The 8723-nt window shown below is 41.4% G+C and overlaps 1 pseudogene; it reads right to left on the bottom strand.

Annotated features, from left to right (window-relative positions):
• Positions 1-3294: 3294 nt before the first annotated feature.
• Positions 3295-8312, bottom strand: LOC113627397 (nuclease-sensitive element-binding protein 1 pseudogene; annotated as a pseudogene).
• Positions 8313-8723: the final 411 nt, after the last annotated feature.

Below are 8723 nucleotides of genomic sequence, written 5' to 3'. Positions count from 1 at the left end.
GAATTGGATAGTCTCCTTTCTGGACACAAACAGGTACTTCCTTCTCAACCTCTCTGCCTGAGAAGCATTATATGTGGGTGGTAAGAGAACAGGTTTTAGATGCCAGTTAAACTGCTTGCACTCAGAGCTGTCCTTTATTTGGTGTGCCATCTCGTGGGATTTAACTAATTTTGTGTTCTTCAATTTCTTCATCTATTCTTTTGTAAAGTAAGCTACCAGTATTTACTTCGCTGTAAGAGTTCGTAACATAAAGTGTGTGGAAATACAGGGTAAGAAACCTTAAATACATAATTTATCATCATTATTCTTTTCACCATATGATATTATTTATGAGCAAACTGTTTCTGTAATTTCTGTATCAGGAGAAACAGATAGATGTTCCCCAATGTTGATATAATCTTTGGGATGGAATATAACAAACTGTTGGGACTAACCACGATTTATGCCAAGACCAGGGCCTTACTCCACCTAAATTTTACTAAATGTGGGTTAAAGTTGGCTCTGATGAAAGGAAACAGTCATTTTGCTCAGTTTGGTTCAAATTACTCTTCATGTCAGGGGAAGAACAGACAACTGGTTTTTGTGAGAAGAAGCACAATAGGCTGGCTAGAGCCCACAAAACTAGGAAACTGAATCAGTTTTCTCATCTGTAAAATGGGCATGAAAATCCCTGCCTTTTCTGTATCACAGGGCTTCTGGGAGGAGCATATCAGAGAATGGACTGGAAATGTCCTATGTTAACTTTGGGACCTTTACATATCTTGGAGGTTACAATCCCCGCCTGAATTTTATCTGTTAAATTAGTGAATCAGAATGGCCAATCTTGGTAAAGACTAAGGCATGATGGCAGGTGAGAGTGTGAAAGCTTGGTAGACACGTGACATACTGCTTTTTTGTAGTATGGTCTTTTAGCTCATGGAGGGTGCTTCCTGTTGCAGACCTAAGAAACCAGGGAAACAAAGATCCCCAGTCCAAGGAAAAGAGGGACGCTGCTTTCTTCCAGGAAAAATACCTGAAGCTTCCCGGGCCCCCTAGACTGAAAGCACAAGAGTTAAATACTGTTGCTGAGAGAGAAATCAATACCGATTTCAAGAATAAGATAGCTCTGTTCCAACTGGAGTGGGATGTGTGAAGCATACGATAGCCTATTTCGGGTCTAGCCTGGCCAGCAATTTTTAAGGAAGGAACTTGATAACCTCAGCTGACTGTGACAATGAAACCCACTGGGGACTTGAAAATGAGAATGTCAGTGCATTGCTTCTATTTATCTATTTCTTAAAGACAGAAGTGGAAAAGGTTGAAAGCAAATATTGTCTTGAAATGATGGAATATATTGAAACTCTTTTGCTGTTAAACTAGCCCAAGATCTGCGTCTGCCTTATACACAGTGGCTTCAAACACTTTTTGACTATGGGATCATGTGTTGATCAGAGAAGCCCAGTAAGTGATACAGGTAAAAATGGACCTGTTCCAGTTGAAGGGAAATGGGGCCTCTGGATGGGTCTCTGACTACATTATTTGCCCAGTGATCGTCATCCCTAAGATGGAATTCTCCTGGCTCTGACCACTCTGCTCAGGTTATCCAGCCCATCTGTCAGGTCACTCAAATGATGCCCCTTCCTGCTGGGCCTCTCGGGTAGAGTCATCAGGGACCACATGGATGCTTCAGACTAGGACTATATCATCTCGTATCTCTACAGGGTATAGCATAGTACCTGGCACCTAGGGAGGTCAGTGTGTGCTTGCTAAGTTTACCTGGATTTTCCATTTTGTCCCCCTTTCTATTACCACCTGTACCTGGGTTCTTCCCGCTTCTTCCATTCATCTCTGCAATGTGTCTGTTCTCTGAATTCTTGGCTTCTTCAGGTCTGGGCTATTCTACTAGTATTGAGCCTTTCATTAAAACACTAAGATGTAATATTTGGGTGGAGACTTTGAATTCTTTGGAGATAGATGGGGGCCTTGAATGACAAGAGGAATGACTATGTATTAAGCAAGACCTCTTTCTACAACTTATCATTTACACATGAGTATATCTACTTAATGAACACTTAGTATGAGCACTTACTATGTGTCTGACACTGTTTCCGATGACAGAAATACAGCAAAGAATAACAAACAGAATCTCGGCCCTCAAGGAGCCTACTTTCTAGTGGAAGGAAACAAATATAAACAACATGAAAAAAGAAACAAAAAAATAATAGATACCACAATGATAATTGATATAGGGTGATGTAACCGGGTGGCTGGGTGCTTTTGAATGTGTAGTCAGGAAAAGCCTCCCTGAGAAGGTAACAGGTTGGGAACTAATCCTGCAGAGATTAGAGGTAGAACATTTCAATAAAAGGAGACAATTAATGCCAAGGCCTTGTGGATCCTTTCAGAAGCCGGGTGGGAACATGGCAATAGAGGAGATGGTAGAGAGCAGAAGAGGCCAGGTTGGATAGGGCTCTGTAAGCCAGGACAGGTAATACAATGTTATTATTATTATTTTTTTAACTTAACTTTAAAAAACTTTTAAAAACTTACCTTTGGCACTTCCCTGGTGGTCCAGTGGGTAAGACTCCATGCTCCCAATGCAGGGGGCCCGGGTTCGATCCCTGGTCGGGGAACTAGATCCCACGTGCATGCTGCAACTAAAGATCCTGCATGCTGCAATGAAGATCCCGCCTACCGCAACTAAGACCTGGCATAGCCAAAATAAATAAATATTAAAAAAAAAAATTAAAAGAAAAAACTTAAGACCTCTGTTAACATGCGTTTGCTGTTTGTTGACTTTCTTTGAAAAAATCAAGTTGTAAACTTTCATTGCAAATTAAAAATGAGGTTCTTAAAAATCTCAACTTGACCAGATGTGAAACAATTTAAAAACCTTTAAAGGTGTATCGAGAATAACCAAGATTTAAAAAAAAAAAACACATTTGTCATGAGCAAAAAGAGATACCTTTAGGTAAAAATTATAAAAACCCGGGCTTCCCTGGTGGCGCAATGGTTGGGAGTCCGCCTGCTGATGCAGGGGACACGGGTTCATGCCCCGGTCTGGGAGGATCCCACATGCCGCGGAGCGGCTGGGCCCGTGGGCCATGACCACTGGGCCTGCGCGTCCAGAGCCTGTACTCCGCAACGGGAGAGGCCACAACAGTGAGAGGCCTGCGTACTGCAAAAAAAAAAAAAATTATAAAAACCCCATGCAGCATAAACAATGCAGATAGTTCTAGTCATCTGGTCAACAGGCAAAAAGCAAGCAATTAAGGTCTTCAGCTCCAATCTTTTGTTCATTTCTTATTGCAGGAATTTCATGTTCATTTCTTCTTGTTGGATGGCTAAACCGATGACTGCAGAGATGGTAAGCCAGGCATTTACTTGGCACCACCCTGCTCAGTCGTGGGAGTGGATGAATTCTCAGCAGGTGGATGGACTGCATCTGTCTCTTTGCCACCTTGTGGTTGAGGGTTTTCTGGGTGTCTGCGTCAGTAGTTGAAGTTGCGGTGGTACCCATGTTGAGGTGGCTATTGACCTCCAGGTCTCCTCACCTAGATTTTCCTTATCTTCTTCGTTGCCTTCCTCTCTAGGCTGTCTGGCTAGGAGGGCCCCTGTGCAATCGTGGTCTCTAACCTGATACATATTCTGTCTCATGGGTCTGCCTTGCTCTGCACCCTGGTTGTCAGCACCCTCCATCCCCGCTCTGTGCACAGGAGGGTTGGAATACCGTGGTTCACTCCCGAAGGGTCTCCGCATGTGCTATGGTGGGCCCCGGTAGCGCTCTCCCATCCCACATTCTTCTCCTGCCCTCACTATTTTGGTAATTATGCTGCTAACGGCATGGAGGACCCTGCAATGTGGAGCGTATCTATCACACTTACAATCTGCAGCAATATTGACCATCACCAGGGCCTGTAACACATGCTGCCTCCGCCTTCTCTTTCCAACAATGTCAAACTCCACCCTTTCTCCCTCTCCTACACTGCAAAGGTACTTCCGGGGTTATTCTTATGGCAGTCTGGTGTACAAATACATATTCCTTGGTGTCATTCCTGTTGATGAAACCACATATGTTTCTTTCTTTCTTTTATTTTTTTAAATTTTTTGGCTGTGCCACACGGCATGTGGGATCTTAGTTCCCCGACCAGGGGTCGAACCCCTGCCCCCTGCAGTGCAACTGCGGAGTCTTAACCACTGGACTGCCAGGGAAGTCCCAACACATCTGTTTCTTACGTTGAATCAAGCCCTTGGGCGCAATGATCTTCTCATCCCTGAAGGCAGGCGGGGGCTGCTCACTGTTGCAGTGATGGTGACTGGGACCCACTGTGGCAGCTGAGGCTCCTCCCAAGGTGTGATGGTAACTGGGCCAGGATGGTGATGGGGCTGCTCAGGGCTCTCTGGGGTCAGGTCTCCATTCCCACTACTGATCTGCAATGTTATTCTTAATAGGATGGGAAAGCATCGAGTGGTTTTTTAAAAAATCGAACCTTTTACTTTGAGATAGTTGTAAATTCACATGCAGTGGTAAGAAATGGTGCCAGAGATCCTGAGTGCACTATACTCAGTTTCCCCCAAGGTTAACATCTTGCAACATTGTAATGCAATATCACAACCAGCATATTGACATTGATATAATCCACTGATTTTATTGAGATCGCCACAGTTTTATTTGTCCTCCTTCGTGTGTTTTATCATGCACTGCATAGTTCCATTCAGTTTTATCACTTGTGTAGAGTCATGTATCCATCTCCCCAGTCAAGATACAGAACAGTTCCATCACCACAAGGAGCCTCTGTGTTGCCCTTTTATGGTCACATCCATGTCACTTCTACCTCCATCCCCAGCCCTAATCCCTGGCACTCACTAATCTGTTCTCCATTTCTATAATTCTGTCATTTCAAAAATGTTATACGTATGAAATGTACAGTATATCACCTTTGGGGATTGACTTTTTTTCAACATCAATCTGTGTCAGTATGCATGTATCAGTAGGTTGTTTCTTCTCATTGCTGAGTAATATGACATGTTTTGGATATACCACAGTTTATCTAACTATCACCCACTGAGTTGGCTCTGGTTTTGGGCTGTTAGGAATAAAGCTGCTATGAGGACTTGCATACAGGTGTGAACATGAGTTCTCATTTCTCTTGGGTAAATGCCTAAGAGCGTGATTGCTGGGTCATATAGTAGTTGCATATTTAGTTCTTTAAGAAACTGCCAACATATATTCCAGAGCCACTGGGTCATTTTAAGTAGGGGATGATCTGATTTATTATTATTTTTTTGTTTTTGTTAAGACCATCCTAGATGCTATTTAGGACATAGATTTTTCAGGTTGCCAGACACCAGATCCAAGGTCAAGAGGACAAAGATGATGGCTTTGTCTAGGAAGGCACTGATGGAGAAGGAGAGCAGTGGATTTGACCTCAGGCAAAGGACAGAAATTAGGAGTTATCATTTTTGAGTTTGGCTTCTATTTTAATATGCATAGGTTCCTCACTGCCCTCCCTCCCTTCCTTCTTTCCTTCCCACTTTATGCTTCCTGAATTGTTCGGGATTTCCTTGTTTGTTTGTTTTCGGACTAAATTCTAAAAAACAGACCAAATCTATGCCTTCATTAACAGATGTGTGCCTTTATAAAGCTCTCCAGAGAATGAGACTAGACACAGGATTTCTTTTTTTCCATCTTACTGTGCTTCCAACTGCCTGAGATACTGTCTCTGCTGCAGAAACCTACCCTCACCCCATTTAAAAAACATGCTGATGAAAGGATTCTGGGTTGTATGGAGAACTAAACAATAACTGCAGTGGGTTGGAAATAGTGATCTGGTTAGTCACACTGCAGTGCAACTCAAGTGAATGAAAAACTGAACCTGGAACTTGGTATGTGAGCTGATAGCCTCAAGGGCACAATCAGTGAGAACTTGTCCACTTCCCTCTCATCTCTGGATTTCTAGGAGATAATCAGGAATGTAGGAAGAAGTGTATAGAGTGCATACAATGTGCTACACTCTTAACATATTTCATTTTATTTAATTCTCTATGTCACTCCACATGGTAGTTAGCTGTCTCTCCATTTTACCTATGCAAAGACAAGGCTCGGAAAGATCAAGTAATTTGCTTAACACTAGTTAGAACACTAGTAGTAGAGTCAAGATTTAAATGAATTCTGTGTGTAACTTTTGTCCTTTCTTTTTCCATGCACAGGCTGAAAGACATGCAGTGGCAGAGCTGACGTATTTGAACTTCTTTCCTGCTTTCTGTAATCATGTTAATCAGGATTCTTTTAGTCTCAGTGATAGAAACCCAGCTCTAAACTGGCTTTGAATAAAAAGGGAAATTTGTAGGCTGACAATTTTAAATATAGCTTCAGGTATAGCTAGATCCAGGTGCTCAAACAATATCATTAGGAGTGAGTTCTCTACATCTCTAGATTCTGCAGTTCCACTTTGTTTTCCATTTTCAGGCAGGCTCTCAAGTCAGGATGGTTCCAAGACAGTGCTCACTCACTTTTTCACTTTCCAAGTCTGTGGAGAAAGCCCCTTGTCCAGTTGCTTTGGAAAAGTCCTGAAATTGACTTTGGATTGATGTGGGCCTATTTCAATTCTGAAATAATCACTGTGTCCAAAAAATGGAACTAAATGAACTGGTGAGAACTGTGATATGGTTCCACCTCTAGACCTAGGGGATGTGTCAAGCCACATAAACACAAAGTGGAAAAAAGATAGCTCCTTGAGATAAATATTGGGCTGCTATTATAAAAAAAAATGGCAGAAAGACATTAGGTAAGACTAAATAATGAAAGGCCACTGTGATCCTCTATTAATACCATCTTACCAAAGCTTTTCCTTTTTCCCTCCCTCCCTCTCTTTCTCCCTTCCTCCTTCTTTCCTTCCCCTTTCCTTTATTTCTATAATGCTTATTAAGTACATTTATATGCATTATTTTCTTAGATACTTTGGACATTACAAGATACGTAATAAGGATCTATTATTATTATTCTCATTTTATTGAGTAGAACATTGAGACCCAGAGGTTGAAATGACCCTCTTTTCTCTATAAGAATTTGTCCGTGAAGGAAAAATAGTCCAAGCTGGCAAGGTTCAGTGATATTTATATGTCTAAACATGAGAGGGATAATCATCTGTGCCCATGAAGAATCAAACCTGGGACCTTGACCTCATTAGCTGAGCTACTAGCTACTAGCTCTTTGGAAATATAAGGCAGTGAATGGTATGAGAGAATTAATGCACATCACAAATGTCTAATGTGTTACTAGCCTGAGAAGGCCCAGGGGCAAATACAGCTCATTCTATGACTACAATATGAGCTATATGTCATTAGGAGCCCTTGGAGAGGATTTATAAAGAAACACGTTTTATGTACTTAGAAGCAAACCCACTTTTTTATTCATTGTTGACTGTTTTCTCAACATTGAGGGAACTGATGCTTAGTCTAGAGAAGCTGTAAATGTGTTCAAGGCGCAGTAGAAGGGGATCTGTGGTTCTTCTGGAAGGGTGATAAATCATAGGCACCATTAGCCTGTCTCTCCTTGATTAAAAGGTGTGTCAAGGTGAGCTTAGGAAATGAACCACCATTGCCTACTGTGATTATGAATCTGAGGTTTAACAGGCTTTCCTGAATCATCTGCAGCTTTAAGAGATATCTCTGTCTGAGGCCTGTGCTATCAAAAAATGTCAAAAAGTGAATTGCATAAAAATATCAGGAATATTAACTAATCTTTCTCCACTTTCTACTGGAGTTAATCTAGCAAAAGGAGGCAGCACACTCCTGTGAACAATTATTCATTTAAGACATATTTCATAAATATTTATTGTGTACCTTGTGTCAGTCAAGCACTTGGGTTAAATGGACACATGTGGTCCTTTTCCTCAAAAATCTTACAATCTGTATTGGAGTGGGTAAAATAATAACTAGTACAAGAAGACAGGCAGACATTAGATTGAATCCTCTCATCTGCAAATGTTAAAGTTTACGCTCTTAGTTTCCTTATCTTTAAATAGGTGAATATTACCTCCTATAGAAATAAAGTTAAAGAGACCATGTCTCTAGAGTGCCTATCATGTGGCAAAAATTAAGATGTCAGGAATTTTAGCACTTTTCCTGTTTTCTACCATTTTTTCTTGACAAATTACCCTTCTCTTCTTTCTCCCTCCTAACTGATCAAGAACTGAAGGCAAAACTTACTTTATTAGGGGAGAATCCACCCTGCGTAGATCCTCCTGTATTCTCCCCATACTAGGACTCATTGACTGAGGCGGGATACTGGGATAGAGCATAGACTCGTCCACCTTGGAGGAAATAAACATTTTTCCCTCAAAGGAAAAGAATCACCTTAAATCTAGGGAACATTAATGCATATGGTTTTTATTTATTTATTTCCCATTATGGTTTATTACAGGATGTTGAATACAGTTCCCTGTGCTATACAGTAGGACCTTGCTCTTTATGCATTCTATATATATTACTCTCCATCTGCTAGTCCCAAACTCCCAATCCAACCCTCCCCCGGCCCCCTCCCCCTTGGCAACCACAAATCTATTCTCTCTATGTCTGTGAGTCTGTTTCTCTTTCATAGATAAGTTCATCTGTGTCATATTTTAGATTCCACATATAAGTGATATCATATGGAATTTGTCTCTTTCTGGCTTAACTTCACTTGGTATGATAATCTTTAGGTCCATCCATGCAGCTGCATTATTTCATTCTTCTTTATGGCA

This window comes from Aethalodelphis obliquidens, unplaced genomic scaffold (assembly GCF_003676395.1).
Source record: "Aethalodelphis obliquidens isolate GAN/ISIS:26980383/991018 unplaced genomic scaffold, ASM367639v1 scaffold20, whole genome shotgun sequence".
Lineage (NCBI taxonomy): Eukaryota > Metazoa > Chordata > Mammalia > Artiodactyla > Delphinidae > Aethalodelphis > Aethalodelphis obliquidens.
This window is presented reverse-complemented; position numbering and strand designations above follow the sequence as displayed.